We start from the raw sequence: 20,000 nt of genomic DNA on the forward strand, positions 1-20,000 counted from the left end.
GAGAGAGAGAGAGAGAGAGAGAGAGAGACGTGGCCACACGCTGTGTAATTTCGTAGGCTTGGTCTCTCCTCCTTCTGTGACGCTGTTATTGTAGTCCACAGAGGAAATCCCGTGTGTAAGGTTAGGCTCGAAACAGTTGCCAAAAACATTCACAAACATTCACAAATATTAAAAAGCATTCGACTTTTAAAACTCCACGTTCCATTTCATCAACCGCCACCTGATGGGGTATTCCATGACAACCTCCAAATAAATATATTTAAGGCGGCGTGAGTCTCATTTCACTTCGGCCTAGTAAAACGATTTGAACGGCCTACTTTCTGGACGCCATATTACCACCACTCGCACTTTTCCCCCCCAACAAACAACCTCACGTATACATAAATCAAATGAACAGTTGGCTTGATAAATCACTAAACTTCCTACTACAGGGTGCAACGCCCTTCATCGCGCGCAATGAAGACACCAAAGCATATTTATTCCATATATATTTTTTTTTTCGTCTACAGGCCGTAGGGGCCATTAAGTAGGTCTAGCGCGCTCGGCAGACATTTCGAATTCGTGCAATAACCGGCGTTAACCGCGAATTTAAAACATCATTGACACGAAATCACGCTCCTTGCACCGCGGTTGAATGTCAACTGGCTAAGATTTTCGTCGCCCGTTATCGCCAAAATCCGTTTATCAACACCGGAAGAGAGAGAGAGAGAGAGAGAGAGAGAGAGAGAGAGAGAGAGAGAGAGAGAGAGAGAGAGAGAGAGAGAGAGAGCAACTAGCTTCAAGAGATTACACCAGTCTACATCGACAAAGACCCAGGAGTACAACAAAAAAGAAATGTCTGTTTCCCAGTGAATTTATCAAGGTATTTCAGTGTGGAGAGAGAGAGAGAGAGAGAGAGAGAGAGAGAGAGAGAGAGAGAGAGAGAGAGAGAGAGAGAGACAACACTGGCTGAAGAACAGTACAGAAAGAGAGTTTGAAGACAATACACTACGGTTTACATCAACGACAAAGACATGAACAGGTGAATTTATCACAATGCTGCTGTATATTTGATAAAATCAGTAAAGTATACCAGTGATCTGATACAACTTTTGATTTTATTACAGTTTTTGAAAGCAATTGTCAGCCAACTTAAAAATATAATGGCACAATAGCGCCATCTGCCCGCAGGGCGTCACAACATGACATTTCATAAAATAAACTTAATCCTATCCCTTGTGGGATGAGAGTCCTATACCCTAGAGAATGCAGGAGAAATTATGCCTTAAGAACTAGACTTAAAAGTCTCAACAACAAGGTTTAGGTTTTAAGGAGAAGGTCTTTGTCTTAGAGAGTGAATCTGCACCATTCGGAATTGCAGTAGGCCTAAAATATACTTGTGAGGTGTTTAAGAAGACCACGCTAAATTTCTTTCTGTAATACTTCATATAATCGACAATTTTGTCAAGATCTTTATCCTTTATAAAGTGGACTTCTCTATAACATTCTATATTATTATATCATTGATAATTTATTAATCTTAATGCATAAAATCAGCCCTAAGCTAGTCTAACAGTCTAACAACTCCAACGAATCTTTATGTTGTCTGCTGAAGGAATTCTTAAGTTACTCAACAGATTCCTTCCTTGTATTCAAAAGTCTTTTTTGTATTCACGAACTGTTATCACGTCTACACGCACACATACAGAAACTGAGTCATCACAGAGAGAGAGAGAGAGAGAGAGAGAGAGAGAGAGAGAGAGAGAGAGAGAGATCGTTGGTATAGTCTGTTTCAAAATGAGGATTGGTCCAATGTCCTATCTACTGGTAAATGGATGCTTGTAGACTAAAATATTTATAATCTTGATTTTCCTGAATGTATCTCTCTCTCTCTCTCTCTCTCTCTCTCTCTCTCTCTCTCTCTCTCTCTCTCTCTCTCTCCACCAGTCAAGTACTCGGACGTCTCAGAACTGATCGTAGCAGACGACACGTGTTTACGCTTTCAAAACACGAATGCAGATACATCTACGCCTATAAAACACGAACGCAAATATATTTAGACTTTGAACACAACAAACCACTACTATTTTATAACAAGCGATATCAAATCTGACAGCGCTTCCCTTCAAACACAGGAAAAGACCAATACACCACCTATAAATTATCCCAAACCGAAAGTACCTGTAAGCCTAATCTCAACATCTGTTAGGATGCTGGTCTTTCTTAGACCATGGTTAATAACAGGCGCATATTAAACACGTACAGCAAAATCCTCATTTTAATCCTTGGAACTCCAAGATGAATGGACTTGTTTCCTAAGAAAATGATGATAATATATATCTTGTAGGATGACAGTCCTAAATCTTAAAAGAAAGCAGAAGAAAGCAAGAGTTTTTTTAAATCTTCTCAGAAACTTGGAAACATCAAACCTATCTCTGCGTGTACTGACAACCGCTTTACAGATGTATATAAATGTAATCATAGGATATATTTACGCGCCACCTTATGAATAATTACTCCGAAATAAATGCATTTATTGTTGTATCTATTTACAAACGAGACAGCAATATTGTAAAGCAAGTTGCTTTCTAAGCAACTGACATTAGACCTAACCGGACTCTTGATAGAAAGCACCAACTTCTAAATGACAAGCCATGCGGGGAGCACATTTGTCAAAGAAGATATTATTCTCTCTCTCTCTCTCTCTCTCTCTCTCTCTCTTCACTATACCCGATCTCACGAAAGCAACAGTGAACAGCTGGAAGTTAGACTGAGTGAGAGTTCAATCTCGTGAGAATTACCTAGACTAATATTATCACCTTTCTTATATTACCAAGTTACCTGCTGTTGCACTATAGTCCCATATGCTACTTTATGGCACCTCTTAATTGCTTAAGAATTGAGTAAGACTTTACCTAAATATGGTACCAAGATGCAGAGGTTGTACCTGAGTTTACGACATGCAAACAAGTGAAAGTAAAGCTTTCTGTACAGCGTATAATCAAATCTACCGAAAATAGATCTATCTTTTATTTAACCCTAAATAAAATAAAAACTTCTAGGGTTAGAGGGCTGCAATTTGGCACGTTTGATGATTGGAGGGTGGATGATCAACATACCAATTTGCAGCCCTCTAGCCTCAGAGGTTTTTAAGATCTGAGGGCGGACAGACAAAGCCGGCACAATAGTTTTCTTTTACAGAAAACTAGAACTAAAAAAAGAATAGGCTGATTATTTCAAAGTCCTTCTGACAGTTTCCAAGATTTCCTGCTCTTCGTTGCTAATGCGATGTTGAAACCTTTCAGATACTGTTGAAAAACGAGAGAGAGAGAGAGAGAGAGAGAGAGAGAGAGAGAGAGAGAGAGAGAGAAATATTCTCAGGTAGCTTCTTTCACTCTCAACGTAAATCGAGCTCACATTCCACATTCATGACTGGTGATCATATCTTTTATCAGGTAGGAAAATATTCTCTCTCTCTCTCTCTCTCTCTCTCTCTCTCTCTCTCTCTCTCTCTCTCTTAATCATTACTATATTATAACGACATACATAGTCAAGATATTTACTTTTTAATGAAGTATAATAGCAAGAACTTAACGCTTTTCACATAGTACATAACCTTCGGTCTAGGTAAAATTTATATTGCGTTACCGGATATATATACAACAAATAACAGCGGCCGTTAATATAATTGCCACCTCTGGCAACTGCGTACGTTGCCTCCTGATAGAACAAAAGAAAACGGTCAATATAATTAAAAAATTAACATTTAAAAAAAGGAAAATAAATTCATTAGTCAGAGATTAGCAATTATCAAAGGCCACACCTTTGGTACCACCGTTTTGGCAACACCTCAATATTCCTAGGCTCGCCCTTCACCTGAGGATGCGTCATCGATGACGCGTCTGTGACGTCACGTCATCTCAAGGTCTTTCGCCCCCACAATTTTTTTTTTTTTTTGGAGCTTACAGGGATACCAACCGCCACTTTTTTTCCTTATTATTGTAAATCATTTACACCAAAATAGGGCCCTTTTTGTCTATCACGAGATCACGTGACATAGCAAAATGTATAGGACCAGGAAACCGATCGAGAGTGAAATTAGAGCGTTTTAATGTGCGTGCGCGCGCAACACCCTTGACGTGAAGGTGATGAGAAACACTACCACCATCATCACAGATCAATGTCAAGACGACCTCGCGTTCGAGAAACACTACCAAGCAGGAACTGTTTATAGTTATGACCTTTAGTTCTTTATGACTGATGGGGCACGCAATTATATTTTTTAGTATTTTTATTTATTCATAGGTATGCCTATCAGCACTAAACAGAACAGTAGGCCTATAAACTAACTCCTAACTGAGAAACATTACTTAAAACGAGTTAAGTACAATTATACAGAGTGAAAGTTGTCTCCACTTCCAACTTGGGTCAAATTCCTGACCTTTCTTGACTGAGCGACTGCGGGTCACATGTGGTGGTAAGGTCCATGATTCTCTTACCTGTTGTTTTGCGACCGGAAGTGTTTGACGGATATCTCTCTCTCTCTCTCTCTCTCTCTCTCTCTCTCTCTCTCTCTCTCTCTCTCTCTCTCTCTGTGTTTCATTTACAAGAAACGGCGAAAATTTTAACAATATACACACATATATATACATACACATTATAAATGTATGTATATATACATATATATTATCTATACATGGAGAGAGAGAGAGAGAGAGAGAGAGAGAGAGAGAGAGAGAGAGAGAGAGAGGGCTTGTCCCATAACAGATTCAACTCGAAAAAAAAATATAATATATATGTACATTATAATATTATTATATATTATATATATATATATATATATATATATATATATATATATATATATATATATATATATATATATATATATATATATATAGAGAGAGAGAGAGAGAGAGAGAGAGAGAGAGAGAGAGAGAGAGAGAGAGAGAGAGAGAGAGAGTCCATAACAGATTCAACTCGAAAAATATAATATATATATATATATATATATATATATATATATATTAGAGAGAGAGAGAGAGAGAGCCTCAGCCTCATCCCATAACGGATTCAACCCGAAGCTACACCACGCGGTCAGCAAACCAACCAGGCACCAGCCACATTGCCACTGTCCTTGCGAGGAGAAACGCAGACAACCACTTCTCTCAGTCAGTCGATGCAAGTGTCACAAGCAGTAGGCAGGCAAGAAAACTTAATAATAATATTTACATAGGGCTTCCAGACGTCCTTGGTCTCTTCCCAGGGACGTGTACCTTGGATGGATACTCAAGAAAGCCAACGAAGAAGTGGCTCTGTTTTCAGTCTTGAGGGACAATGGGATTTTGTTTGTCTTAGAAGCAGCTATTCCAGCTGATTGGGTCTTTATCGACGCTTGCTACTAGCAGTGCTTTCGCGTATTATTATTATTATTATTATTATTATTATTATTATTATTATTATTATTATTATTATTATTCTGCAGAAGATGAGCCCTAATTCTTATGGAACAAGCTACCAGCAATTCTTTCGGATATTATTATTAAATATTATTATTATTAGGCAGAAGACGAACCCTATTCATATGGAACAAGCCCACAAAAGGGGTCACTGACTTGAAATTCAAGCTTCCAAAGATTATTTTTATTATTATTCAGATGATGAACCCTATTCATATGGAACAAGCCCCCAGGGGCCTTTGACTTGAAATTCAAGCTTCCAAAGAATATTATGGTGCTCACTTGAAAGAAGTGACAAGAGTTAAACGGAAATACAGAAAGAGATCACTTATTTTACTGCATTATGAATGCCCCCAAAGGCTGTGTCCAGACAACAGTAAAACATATTGTAAACAAACATTGGAACCTTATTGCACACACATCACAAACAGGTTGAAAACAAGTGAATGACTTACTGGCAATCCTAACCAGTGCGCCTTAAGATAATCCAGAGTTTGTCAGATTTACTCTCCAATGATGGTCACTGACTTGTTTTCAACCTGTTTGTGATACGTATGTGACAAGTTACCAACAAGTTTATGACATGTTTGCCGGTAGTGTGTACGCACAATAAGATATGTCTTTTGGACCTGTTTATCTTTGTCTCATAGACACGAAACATAGATTATCTACACAGAAAGATTACAAAATATATATTAAAAAAGTTTATATATTGCCAATATATAAACGGTTGCTGGCTTGTTCCTGACATGTCTGTGACATGTATGTGGCAAGTTACCAACATATGCATGACTTTTTTTTTTACTGTTTTACTAAAATATATTTTTACTCTTTTTACCAACATGTATACAACATGTTTTACTGTTTTTACCAACATGTATACGACAATTTTTACTGTTTTACCAACATGTATACGACAATTTTTACTGTTTTTACCAACAAGTATACGACAATTCTCTATTTTTACCAACATGTAGATGACATTTTTGTACTGTTTTTACCAACATGTGACTTTTTTTTACTATTTTTACCAACATGTATATGACATTATTTTACTATTTTTACCAATATTTTTACCAACATGTATATGACATTTTTTTTACTGTTTTTAACAACATGTATAAGACAATTACTGCTTTTACCAACATGTATATGACATTTTTTTACTGTTTTTAACAACATGTATAAGGCAATTACTGTTTTTACCAACATGTATATGACATTTTTAAACTGTTTTACCAACACGTATAAGACATTTTTTTCCTGTTTTTACCAACATGTATACGACATTTTTTTTTACAGTACTGTGGAGACACACTCGGTTTCCTTTTCAAGTTCGTTAACCGTGGCATGCAGTGGCGGAGGTAGAAAGTAACCAGTGGACCATCTAGCCAACTGATGCACAGTTGAACGCTTAACGAAAACAAATGTCACACATGACTTCATTCCCAATGGAATGAATGGAACGCCAGCCTCTCTCTCTCTCTTTTATACACTTTCACACCTCAAGTACCTATGTTTACTTTTTCAGAAAGTACCTTCTGTTGCGTGGAATCTAATGCCATTTTCATAGCTCTGGGGAAATTGCACGTGGGCGTGTCTTTGACTCTCTGTAGAAATCTCAAAATAAGATCTAAAAAAATGTGATTTCTACCGGTCACGGTTTCAATATTTTCCCCAAATGTCACTGCGCAAACTTTCTGTCGCGAAAGCGTATTTTTATCTGTGGGGAATTTCTTCGGGTGATGACTTCTTGTAACCGCATAAATTTTTTTTGGATAATTTCTAGAAGCTGAATGTAACTTTAGGTAATTTCTTGCATAAATTTTTTTTTGGTTATATCTTGACAGTTCAAAAACTTCTTTAGATAATAGACTGCATAAACTTCATTAGGTGATTTCTTGAAAATTAATAAACTTCTTTAGGTAACTCCACAAACTTCTTTGGTTAATATCTTGACAGTTCAAAAACTTCTTTAGATAATTTCTTGCAAATGCATAAACTTCATTAGATAATGTCTTGAAATTTAATAAACTTCTTTAGGTAATTTCTTGCAACTGCATAAACTTTAGATAATTTCTTGCGATTGCATAAACTTCATTATATGATTTCTTGAAACTTAATCAACTTTAGGCAATTTCTTGCAACTGCATAAACTTCTTTAGATAATTTCTTGAAAAAGTACAAACAACTTTAGATAATTTCTTTTACTTGCGTCAACTTCGTCAACTTCGTAACTCCCGCCACGTATAGAGCAGTATTTTGTAATTTGAAGTTTTAAAAAACAAAAATACAAAGTTCTACTCATATATAACCTTCAAATACCCTTCGCATTTAAAGGTGTATATGGTAGTATATACTTCAGAAGAGCTATCTTGGATCTGCAGGTGTTAATGAATATTCGGAAACTGCTTTGTTTAAAAAAAATGAACAGTGGTTTGTGTACCTGGATGTTATCTGCTTATGGTGGGTCGGAGGAAGGGTTGAATTGAATAGGATATACAATTTTGGCTGAAGGTCAATCGTTGGGACCTGTGAGGCCATTCAGCGCTGAAATGGAAATTGAGAGTACAAGGTCTGAAAGGTGTAACAGGAGGGAGACCTCGCAGTTGCACTATAATAAATTGTTACAAGAGGGAGGAAAGTAGGATGGGAAAAGAATATGAATGGACGTACAGTAAAAGGAATGAAAGGGTCCTAAGGAAGGGACGCTACAAAGAACCTCAAGCACTGCCTACAGTGCACCGCACGTGAGGTGCACTGACGGCACTGGCCCTCTAATGGAAGAAGAGTTAAAAAAATGGCCCGGGACACGCAGTCGCACTCCCAAAAGTATCTCGCTAAAAACCGGAAGATTAAAACTTATATTAAGAAGGTCTCTCTCTCTCTCTCTCTCTCTCTCTCTCTCTCTCTCTCTCTCTCTCTCTCTCTCTGTCTTATCAAGACATTTTTTCCTTGATATACTATAGCTGACCTCTCTCGATGATGGGGGGAAGGAGGGAGTGGAGGGGGGGGTGGAATGCCTTTGTTGACCACTCCCTTATTTGGGGATTTTATTTGTTCTCTGTTGCCGTGAAATCTTACAAAAAGCGACGCTCTCATCTTCACCATGTACGGATTATATCTAGTACGTTTCTTCAGGCTGACTAATGAGCTTAGCTTAACTCCTGTAAGGTATCTGGGCAATTTCTTCGTGGCTTTAAATCTCCTCCTCTGAGGAAGTCTTTTACCTGTGTGTGTTTGTGTTTTGTTTTTTGTTTGTTTGTTTGTTTTGTTATTGGATTTCTATGCCGTTTTAAATTTGGTTGGTGAATCTGTGCCGTTTTCGCAAAAGTGATTTACACTCGGAGAGAGAGAGAGAGAGAGAGAGAGAGAGAGAGAGAGAGAGAGAGAGAGAGAGAGAGAGAGAGAGAGAGAGAAGTTTCAACCAAATGAATTACACACACACAAACACACACACACATACACATACATATACACAAATACTGAGAGAGAGAGTGAGAGAGAGAGAGAGATTCTAACCAAACTAATTACACAAACACAAACACACACACACAAACACAGAGAGAGAGAGAGAGAGAGAGAGAGAGAGAGAGAGAGAGAGAGAGAGAGAGAGATGCCTGTGGGTTTAAACACTCGGTTAATTCCTCGGCAGGGCGATTAACCACCGAGAAAGAAAGTACCGTATTCCGAGGCCTCAGTGGCTCCAAGCTCAGACTCAAAACGCAAACGCCAACGGTACACCTGTACCGCATACGGTACAAATATTAACGACAAACGGTGCGCGGGCTAACAGCTTTATTTGCATATGTAGTCTAAGTGGAAATCTTTATATATATATATATATATATATATATATATATATATATATATATATATATATATATATATATATATATATATATATATATATATATATATATATATATATATATATATATATATATATATATATATTATATATATCTGAGAGATATGAGAGAGAGAGAGAGAGAGAGAGAGAGAGAGAGAGAGAGAGAGAGAGAGAGAGAGAGAGAGAGAGAGGACGACGAACGCCAGCAAAGATAAGCTAGTTGCATAATGTCCTGTATATGTCGTCAACACAGTGACAAAACAGAGAGAGAGAGAGAGAGAGAGAGAGAGAGAGAGAGAGAGAGAGAGAGAGAGAGAGAGAGAGAGAGACTTGCCAATGCCCTTTCCAAGTTCGTGAACGAAGGCTTTATATAACTTTCTTTTGTATTTTCAAGTTATTTTGTCGAGTCCTCAAAAAGGCTTCCTGCTGTCGAAGATTCTCCTGAAGGAGAAGAATCTCTCTCTCTCTCTCTCTCTCTCGAGTTCGACACAACCGGAAACGAAGAGCATGATCGAACACAATGCTTGCATCGGCTAGCCAGCCTCAAGAACTAGTAACATGGAAGAACAATGGTGAAAAATTAAAAATAAAATACTCTTCGTGAACCCTAAGGCTTCTTTCTCCTCTCTTTCTTTCTTTCTTTCTTCCTCCTCCTCCTCTTCTTCTTATTCTTCTTTTGCTTCTTCTTCTTCTGCGTCCTCTTCCTGCTCCTCCTTTTCCTCCTCTTCTTATTCTTCTTCTTCTTCTTCTTCAATCTTGCAATACGATGCGTGAAACCGTATGGTGTCAATCTGCTTCTTCACACTTCTTCCAGTAGGAAGAAAGTGTCACAGTAATCACTACTAAATGGATTATACTTCACGGGAAAGTGGACATTCTACGTTGATAAAGAAAGTTTCAAAAACGAAAAAAAATATCATAAATAAAAACGCGTAAAAGTTTCTTCGGCGCAATCGAGTTTTCGGTACATCGTATAATCAAGGCCACCGAAAACAGACCTATCTTTCGGTGGTCTCGGTATAATGCTGTATGAGCCGCGACCCATGAATCTTTAACCATTGCCCGGTGGTGGCCTGGCCTATATCGTTGCCAGATGCGCGATTATGGCTAACTTTAATCTTTAATAAAATAAAAACCACTGGGGTTAGAGGGCTGCAATTTGGTATGTCTGATGACTGGAGGGTGGGTGATCAACATACCAATTTGCAGCCCTCTAGCCTCAGTAGTTTTTAAGATATGAGGGCAGACGGGGAAAAATCATATTTCAACTATAATCAATAAAGAATATGACAGCGACGCCGTGCATATCAGGAGGTTCGTCCGAACTGGATAATGTTTCTTGAAAAGTTAGACTGTCAAGCCAATGGAATGGAATATAGAATTTTAGGTCCAAGGCCAAGCGTTGGGACCTATGAGGTCATTCAGCACTGAAAGGAATAACGAGAGCAGAAAGGTTTGAAAGGCGTAACAGGAGGAAAACCTCAAAGCAGTTGCACTATGAATCAACTGTCAGAAGAGGGTGGATAGCAACATGGAAGAAAGAGAATATGAACGGAGGTACAGTAAAAAGAATGATAAGGAGTTGGAGTGGTTGGACAGCAAGGTAAATAGATCCAGAAAATAATTTTACAACAAAGTAAACATGAAGGTCACTTATGTTTTTCTTCTTTTTCAATCCCGTGGTTTGGTTGTCCTGGCAACCGCGTTTGCCCTCTAACAGAAGTCTATACGGATACAGTTATTGTGCATTTGTGTATGTATGCATATTATGTATGTATGTGCATTCTGCCCAGCGTTCGACTCTTCGAGCCGCCAAAGAAGAATTAGAGGAATTTATTTCTGGTGATAGAAATTCATTTCTCGTCATAATGTGGTTCGGATTCCACAATAAGCTGTAGGTCCCGTTGCTAGGTAACCAGTAGGTTCTTAGCCACGTAAAAATAAGTCTAATCCTTCGGGCCAGCCCTAGGAGAGCTGTTAACCAGCTCAGTGGTCTGGTTAAACTAAGATATACTTAACTTTCTGAAAGGGTTTTTATGTATGTATGTATGTACATTTTTGGAAGGGTTTATGTAAGCATTTATATATGCACATATGTACAGTATTCATAATGTACATTTTTTGTACGAGGCTATGTATGTATGTATGACTACATTTATGAGAGAGTTTATGCATTATGTATATACATTTCTGTACAGGGGTTTAGGTATTGTCAGTCTGGACAATTCTGTATTTCATAAACATACATTTCTTGTATGGGCTTATGTATGTATGTAAGTGTGTATGTATATTTCTGAAATGGTTTATTATGTATGCATGCACATTTCTGTACAGCTTTGGGTATGTATGTACAGTTCTGTGCTGGTTTCAGTACGTATGTATGTATTCCTAAATGTACATTTCTTGTATTAGTTTATGTATGTATATACTGTAAGTATGTACATTTCTCCAAGGGTTTACGTATATATGTAGGTATGAATATTCCTGTACAGATTTATGTATGTATGTATGTATGTACACAAATTCCAAACCAAGGGATGCTATGCCCACATCAGCTTCTCGTTTCCATGACCTCCTCCAGGCCTGGGCTACAAAAATACCCCAAATTTTAACCCCATTGCCCTATCTAGCCCACAGTTTCATTCAACCTCAAAACCCCAACCCCCTAAAACCCCTTCTAATCTCCTCCCTTGGGGGTTGTGGGAGGGAGGGGGTGTTCAATTCAAATGATGGCCAAAAAAAAAAAAAAAAAAAAAAAAAAGAGAGAGAGAGAGAATAAAACCAGTCGCAGCCACTTCCGGCCTAAAGGCGTTTTGTCCCAGGTGGTTTCCAGGTCAAACGGGTCGGGAACAGGATGCTGAGAGAGAGAGAGAGAGAGAGAGAGAGAGAGAGAGAGAGAGAGAGAGAGAGAGAGAGAGAGAGAGAGTCTAGAACAATGAAATACGCACATATCACAGAATGCATTTTTAGACATCTGGCGAATGACAGTAACAATGATTGTGAGTGTAATACTGACGGCTAGGTATAGTTATGTGCACTATACATACATACATACATACATATATACATACATACATACACACATATATATATAACTCTCACATTCATGCCAACTATCATTCGTACATTAAATACGGTTGTGTGTGTATGTATATATGTATGTATTTACAATGACTCTAACTCCATCCAACTAAACCTAAAAGTATCTTCCTGAGACCTGAATCGAAGTTATGCAGGCAAAGCAATTCCACTTTCACTCAAAAACATCGGAGTTTTTGCATTCAACTCCTTTCAAAACTGGTTTGCCCTGGTAACCTGTTCCTCAAAACTCATAATGAATTAATCCAGTTCTGTTCGGCATGGTTTTGTTATCCCAATGTAAATGGAAATGTAAAAGGAAAAAATATATATCAAATATATATATATATTTACATTTACATCATTGTGATTTCTTCGCCATCTTAGTGACTCATGCTAGTATGATGTTTCCATGAATAATAATAATAATAATAATAATAATAATAATAATAATAATAATAATAATAATAATAATCCACAAAAAAATACAATCGGTTTCGCTGTAACTTTCAGACAGACCACAGCCCAGCGATATGAACCATAATAATATGAATGTATGGCTTATAATTACCTCATGATTTTACGAAAATACGACCGCTGCTGACAGATAGATAGAGAGAGAGAGAGAGAGAGAGAGAGAGAGAGAGAGAGAGAGAGAGAGAGAGAGAGAGAAATACACTAGGTCTCGACTCACTCCTGTGTATCGAAATAACTGACATATAGGACCAAATACTTTTTACCTGCACAAATGAGAGAGAGAGAGAGAGAGAGAGAGAGAGAGAGAGAGAGAGAGAGAGAGAGAGAAATACACTGGGTCTCATTTTGACTCACTCCTTTAAATCGAAAAAAATCATAAATAGAACCAAACACAGTTTACATATATAAAAGAGAGAGAGAGAGAGAGAGAGAGAGAGAGAGAGAGAGAGAGAGAGAGAGAGAGAGAGAGAGAGAATGTCGATGGTTAGCGTGAAAGTAATCAGTGGTTAGATAGGTAGAATTATTGCGTCGTCAGCGAATCATTGGCGCATGCGTGGTGCTACGCAGGAAAGAATTTGGTTGTTCCATTCAAAACAAAGGACACAACAAAGAGGTCGTCTGTGCTTGTGGGGTAACAGTTACTCAGGGTCAGTTCCGAAGACAAAGAGGAGTGTCTGTTAACTGTTTCTGTCAAGAACAATGACTCGGAAAGGGAGGAATTCTTCAGTGACTTAATGCTAATCAATTTACTGAAGCGGAATTTTATTCTGATTGACAACACAGGGATCGATTCAGGAATCACAAATTATGCAGGTGAAAGATATAATTATCAGTAATGAGAAGCAGATCTAAAATGACTATGAAGAGTTAGTGATAAAAAGCATCTTATTTCTGAAAATATACAAGTATATCTCAAATATTCTGCCCTAAAATGGAAAAATGCAGTATCTGGAAAATTTTCGAAATTGACATATGCCACCTATTGGCCTCGTGAAACACTTTTACACAAGTTACTGCAGTTTCAGAATGATTCTTCTTCAATGCTTCCCGCGAGTATTTAGGGGGCCCATTTGCAGTACAGGGTATCTGCAAAATCAGTAGTAAGGCAAGAGAAAACTGCAGTATCTACCATTTTTCTAAGTTCTGTATTTTTGCAGATACTTCAGTCTTCCATTTTAGGGCAGTATTTTCATGTCCAGATGTATATGATAAACTGTTATCTACTTAATGACATCATGAACAAATACGAACAAGAACGCAGGAACAAAGACACTAAAAGACAGAATAACACAAAATTAAACTGAACAGCTGAACATTCTTGGAACAGAACAACAACTGAATAAAAAAAAATGAACTGCTGAACATTCTTAGAGCAGAACAGCAATCAAATTAAAAAAAACTGAGCAGCTGAACAGTAAACTGAACAGCAATTAGATAAGAAAACATTCTTAGAACAGAACAGCAACTAGACCAGAAAACTGAACAGCTGAACATTCTTAGAACAGAACAGCAATTAATAAAAAAAACTGAACAGCTGAACATTCTTAGAACTGAAAAGCAAATTAAAAAAAATAAACTGAAAACTGAACAGCTGACCATTCTTCGAACAGAACAGCAATTAGATAAGAAAACCGAACAGTTGAACATTCCAAGGAACAGCTGAACATTTTTAGAACATAACAGCAAATCAAACAAAAATCTGAACAGCTGAACAGTCTTAGAACAGAACAGCAATCAAGTAAAGAGACAATTATCAGACGTCACAAGCACACGTCAGTCTAGCCGAGGTGCAAAATGACTACTGTAGACACATCTGCTCAAAAAAAAAAAATAAAAATAAATAAATTAGGGAAAAACTTGAATGACAGGAATAACTAACAAGTATCCTCTTTCTTGAGGAAGCTGACTCACAATCTAATCATACATTCGCAATGAAGAACAAATGAACGATGAATGACTTACACGGGATTCCTAGTATAAGCACGGGCAGTTTTATGATTGGTTTGCATCCTGCTTGCGTCACGGCGGTAGACGGTATTGTCCTGACGATTTCGGAGAATGACAAAGTATATATATATAAACATATATGTAATTCTAACCTCCTGTATCCTGACAAGGGCAGATGTTCCCTTACAACGTTCATTAAACTTGTTTCTCGTACTCTTGGACTTAAGTTTATCTTATATACAATAAGAATGTTTAATGTAGAACATATATACACAAGGGAAAGTTTATTGTAATTGGGAAAAAAAAAACACAAAAAATTTAAAATAGTCTCTACCACTGGTCTTTGTCAAAAGCCTGACCACATTCCACGGCCATTACGAAAACAAAAAATATAAAAACGATTATCTCACCATTTTGGTTTCCTCTGTCCTGGTTTGTTGCAATAGGAACAAAATCTGCTACAAAAAAGGAAGAGAGAGAGAGAGAGAGAGAGAGAGAGAGAGAGAGAGAGAGAGAGAGAGAGAGAGAGAGAGAGAATACTAACATCAAGTTATATACTTTTTCTTGTGGATAGTTTCACAATACTGATGACGAAGACAATTCTTCATGAAAACACGAAACATCTATCTATCTATTTATCTGTGAGAGAGAGAGAGAGAGAGAGAGAGAGAGAGAGAGAGAGAGAGAGAGAGAGAGAGAGAGAGAGAGAGAGAGAATGAAAACCATCAACATATGCACTTTTTTGTACTGAATTTCACAACAATGGTGACGAAAGCACAAACAAGCCTCTTTCTGTCTATCTATTTATCTACCTATATCTATTATCCATCTTTCAACAGAAACATTCATTCTTCAAAGAATAAAAGAGTGGTCCCATCCCGTGAGCAAGAAATCATTCATATCTTCCAACCACGAGGGGATATCCGGGCTTTCTCTATACGACACAAGTTCTATGTTATCACACACTATTCTGTGCCGCTTGACGAGAACAGCTGTCAGGGCCTTCATCGTAACTGTCATAAACGGTTATTTGGTCCGAAGTGTCATAAATAGCCATCAGTTCCTTGGTCAGAAGTATCATAAGCAGCTGTCAGTTCCTTGGTCAGAAGTGTCATAAATAGCCCTCAGTTCCTTGGTCAGAAGTGTCATAGGCAGCCCTCAGTTCTTTGGTCAGAAGTGTCATAAGCAGCCCTTAGTTCGTAGGTCAAAAGTGTCATAAACGGCCCTCAGTTCCTAGGTCAGAAGTGTCATAGGCAGCCCTCAGTTCCTAGGTCAGAAGTGTCATAAATAGCCATCAGTTCCTTGGTCAGAAGTGTCATAAGCAGCCATCAGTTCTTTGGTCAGAAGTGTCATAAATAGCCACCAGTTCCTTGGTCAGAAGTGCCAAAAATAGCCATCAGTTCCTTGGTCAGAAGTGTCATAAATAGCCATCAGTTCCTTGGTCAGAGGTGTCATAAGTCAGTTCTTGGGTCAGAAGTGTCATAAATAGCCATCAGTTCTTTGGTCAGAAGTGTCATATACAGCCCTTAGTTCCTAGGTCAGAAGTGTCATATGCAGCCATCATTCCTTGGTCAGAAGTGTCATAAACACCCATCACCTTCTTGGCCAGAAGTGTCATACACAGCCTTCAGTTCTTTAGTCAGAAGTGTCAGTGTCATAACCATTTACACCTTGGTTATGAATGCCACGAAAAAATCAATTCCTTGGTCGGATGTGTCATAAATAGGTAACAACTTCCTTGTGTCATAAGCAGCATCAATTCCTTAACTGGTAATGTCAGAAACAGCTATTAGTTCCATGAAGTCGCAAGTGTCATAAACAGCAACTAGCTCTGCAAATTGGTACGTTGATCATCCACCCTCCAATCATTATACATACAAAAATGGCAACCCTCTAGCCTCAGTAGCTTTTATTTTATTTAGGGTTAAAGTTAGTCATAATCGTGCGTCTGGCAACGACAGAGGCCAGGCCACCACCGGCCCGTGGTTAAAGTTTAATGGGCCGCGGCTCACACAGCATTATACCTGGACCACCGAAAGATAGATCCACTTTCGGTGGCCTTGATTATACGCTGTACAGACAACTCGATTGCGACAAAGTAAGTTCGGCGCATTTATTACTTGGTTTTTTCCATGAATCGATATTTCTTAGAAAACCTCAATAAGACGCGAATACATTAACACACCTTAAATTCCCTTTCAACAGACAAATCTGAACGAAATGTTCCGGCAATTCTTCGCTCACGTCAAATCAAATTTAATAAGATGACCGGTCATCGCATGATCACTGAAATACCTTGTTCAAACATCACTCCAGAGACCAAGCGAAAATAAAAGCAAAGCTTCGGATAGATTTAATTTCCCAGAAGTCATGAATCATTCAGGTGTCATCTTGATACCAGTCCAAACCAGTTATTTTTTTTTTTTTTTTACCAGGGTGGAATTCCAGTCGATAGATTTTGATTCTCTCTCTCTCTCTCTCTCTCTCTCTCTTAAATACACACACATATATACACAAGAGCAACCAAAACGTTTTCCTAGAGATGGTCCATCAGTTGAGAAAAACGATTGAATCTCTAATGTAAATATAAAATAGAAATCAGTATCAACTCATTGCATTAACTCATTTTTTCATGTGCCAGGATCCTTAATTGGTCATAATTATAATATATATATATATATATATATATATATATATATATATATATATATATATATATATATATATATAATACATAAAGACCATAGATCCTCCCTCAGGGAAAAATAAATGAGGCAATATGAGTTAATAACTATTTATATTTTACATTTGTGTCAGAGAGATTCAATAATCTTTCTCAACTGATGGATTGTCTCTAGGAAAACGAGAGAGAGAGAGAGAGAGAGAGAGAGAGAGAGAGAGAGAGAGAGAGAGAGCCTTCCCACCTACCTTGCTTCCCACACAATCATCACAAGGTCATATGACTCATGTCTAGAACCCGTTCCTGGAACTAGGAAGAATCTCTCTCTCTCTCTCTCTCTCTCTCTCTCTCTCTCTCTCTCTCATATTTCCTACTAGTCGATGACCGCCCAAAACGCCGATAAAAAATAAGGATTTTTAACGTTCAGTAGAGCGGAGCTTTTGGCGAATGATGCGATGGAGAAACGGCTTCTGCGCATGCGTCGCACAATATCGTTATTATATATTCTCTTGACGTTGCCATGAAGTTTGTTTATCGAGGAAGCAACGCTTTCCGTTTCTTTGTCCTTTAAACGTTTCTTAGTCCCTCAAACGTTTCTTAGTCCCTCAAATGTTTCTTAGTCCCTAAATGTTTCTTAGTCCCTTAAACGTTTCTTAGTCTCTTAAATGTTTCTTAGTCCCTAAATGTTTCTTAGTCCCTCAAATGTTTCTTAGTCCCTTAAACGTTTCTTAGTCCCCTAAACGTTGCTTAGTCCCTAAAACGTTTCTTAGTCCCCTAAGTGTTTCTTAGTCCCTTAAGCGTTTCTTAGCATTTTCAACGTTTCTTAGTCCCTAAAACGTTTCTTAGTCCCTTAAATGTTTCTTAGTCCCTTAAATGTTTCCTAGCCCTTTAAACGTTTCTTAGTCCCTTAAACGTTTCTTAGTCCCTTAAACGTTGCTTAGTCCCTAAAACGTTTCTTAGTCCCTAAAACGTTTCTTAATCTCTTAAACGTTTCTTAATAACTAAAACGTTTCTTAGTCCCTTAAAATTCATTTAGTCCCTAAAAAAGTTTTTTGGTCTTTTAAACGTTTCTTAAACCCTTAAACGTTTCTTATTCCCTTAAAGATTATTTAACCCTTTAAACACTTCTTAATCTCTAAAACGTTTCTTAATCCCTTCAACGTTTCTAATCCCTTCAACGTTTCTAATCCCTTAAACATTTCTTTATACCTCCAACATTTCTTAATCCCTTAAACGTTTCCTAATTCCTTAAAAATTCTTAATCCCTTAAACATTTCTTAATTCCTTAAAACGTTTCTCAGTCCCTTAAAGGTTTTCAACTTTCCCTAATCCCATAAATATTCCTTAATCCCTTAGACATTCTTTAATCCCACCAAAGTTTCTTAATCCCTAAAACATTTCTTAATCCCTTAAACATTTCTTAATCCCTAAAACAATTTCTTAACTCCTTAAGCGTTAGTGACCCAGGTTTGCTGGGTTTGCTGGAAGTCAAACGGATTGTTCCTTCCTAAAAGTTTATTGAATGTTCTTGATGCAAACCGAACATTCTTACATTTACAAGCACCTAGAATTCGTTCCCCTGGTCTTCCCAGAAATACCCAGACCGAGTTATTTAAAGCACAGACTCAGTGAGTCTGAGACCAAAAGACTAATAAGACAATAAAATCAAAATCCTGTGCCTGGGTAGCATCTTTAGTGCAGAGGCAACGCCCTAAGACGGTGGGATGGGGGGAGAGTTATACAATACAAAATAGAACAGAATATACAATTTAGGCCAAAGGCCAAGCACTGGAAGGGAAACTGACAGTAGGAACGTTTGAAAGGTGTGACAGGAGGAAAACCTCGCAGTTGCAACATGAAACAACTGTTAGGAGGGGGTGGATGGCAAGATGGTAGAAAGAGGATATGAACGGAGGTAAAGTAAAAGGAACGAAAGGGGTTGCAGCTAGGGGCCTAAGGAAGGCGCTTTGCAAAGAACGGCAAAGAATTTCACAAAAAACTTCTTGAATGTTGGTACTGTGATACTGGCTATCTGTACGTGGGCATAGTCTGTTAGAAAGCTCTACTGTCTTACGGAAGGGTATATTTAGGTCAAAAGATTAAGGACCTGTCCTTCAAAAAAGGCAGATTTGTGGACCATTTTCCAAAAGCAGAAGGGGATTTTAAACCTTTACAGAAGGTGCAGTGAACCTATTCTTGAGCTGTCTTGGTGAAAAGGAGTTTTTCACACTTCTATATTAGCTACAGCAGACCTACTCTTCAGCTGTCTTGGTGAAGAGGAGGTATTTACACCCAATAAGAGACTATATAGCTCCATCTACCTTGCCTAAGCATCAACACAAAGCTGCAGAGTGATGGTAGCTGCTTTGTAAGAGGGATAATCATGTGCATTCGATCCTACCAAGGTGACCGAGTTGACTTGCACATCATGAGCAGTAATGCTTGACAGATTCATTCTATATAAATTATCCTTTTAAGAAAAATCATCTCGGCTTCATGTCCACGTCCCAATGTCCAGTATATGACT

General features: G+C 37.9%; 1 protein-coding gene across 7 annotated transcripts in view; it reads right to left on the reverse strand.

Moving 5' to 3' along the window:
* Positions 1-20,000, reverse strand: part of LOC136831575 (unconventional myosin-Ie-like) — a 142,145-nt gene that overhangs the window by 31,618 nt on the left and 90,527 nt on the right. Inside the window, exon 1 of one of the 7 annotated variants that reach the window (XM_067092180.1) lies at positions 1-643. This exon is cut by the window's left edge and continues 212 nt beyond it. The exons of the other annotated variants lie outside the window; for them this stretch is intronic. The gene's annotated coding sequence lies outside the window, so the exon portion shown is untranslated. Of the gene's footprint in view, positions 644-20,000 lie in introns of those variants that run through there. 7 annotated transcript variants of the gene reach the window in all.

This window comes from Macrobrachium rosenbergii, chromosome 48 (assembly GCF_040412425.1).
Source record: "Macrobrachium rosenbergii isolate ZJJX-2024 chromosome 48, ASM4041242v1, whole genome shotgun sequence".
In the NCBI taxonomy this organism is placed as follows: domain Eukaryota; kingdom Metazoa; phylum Arthropoda; class Malacostraca; order Decapoda; family Palaemonidae; genus Macrobrachium; species Macrobrachium rosenbergii.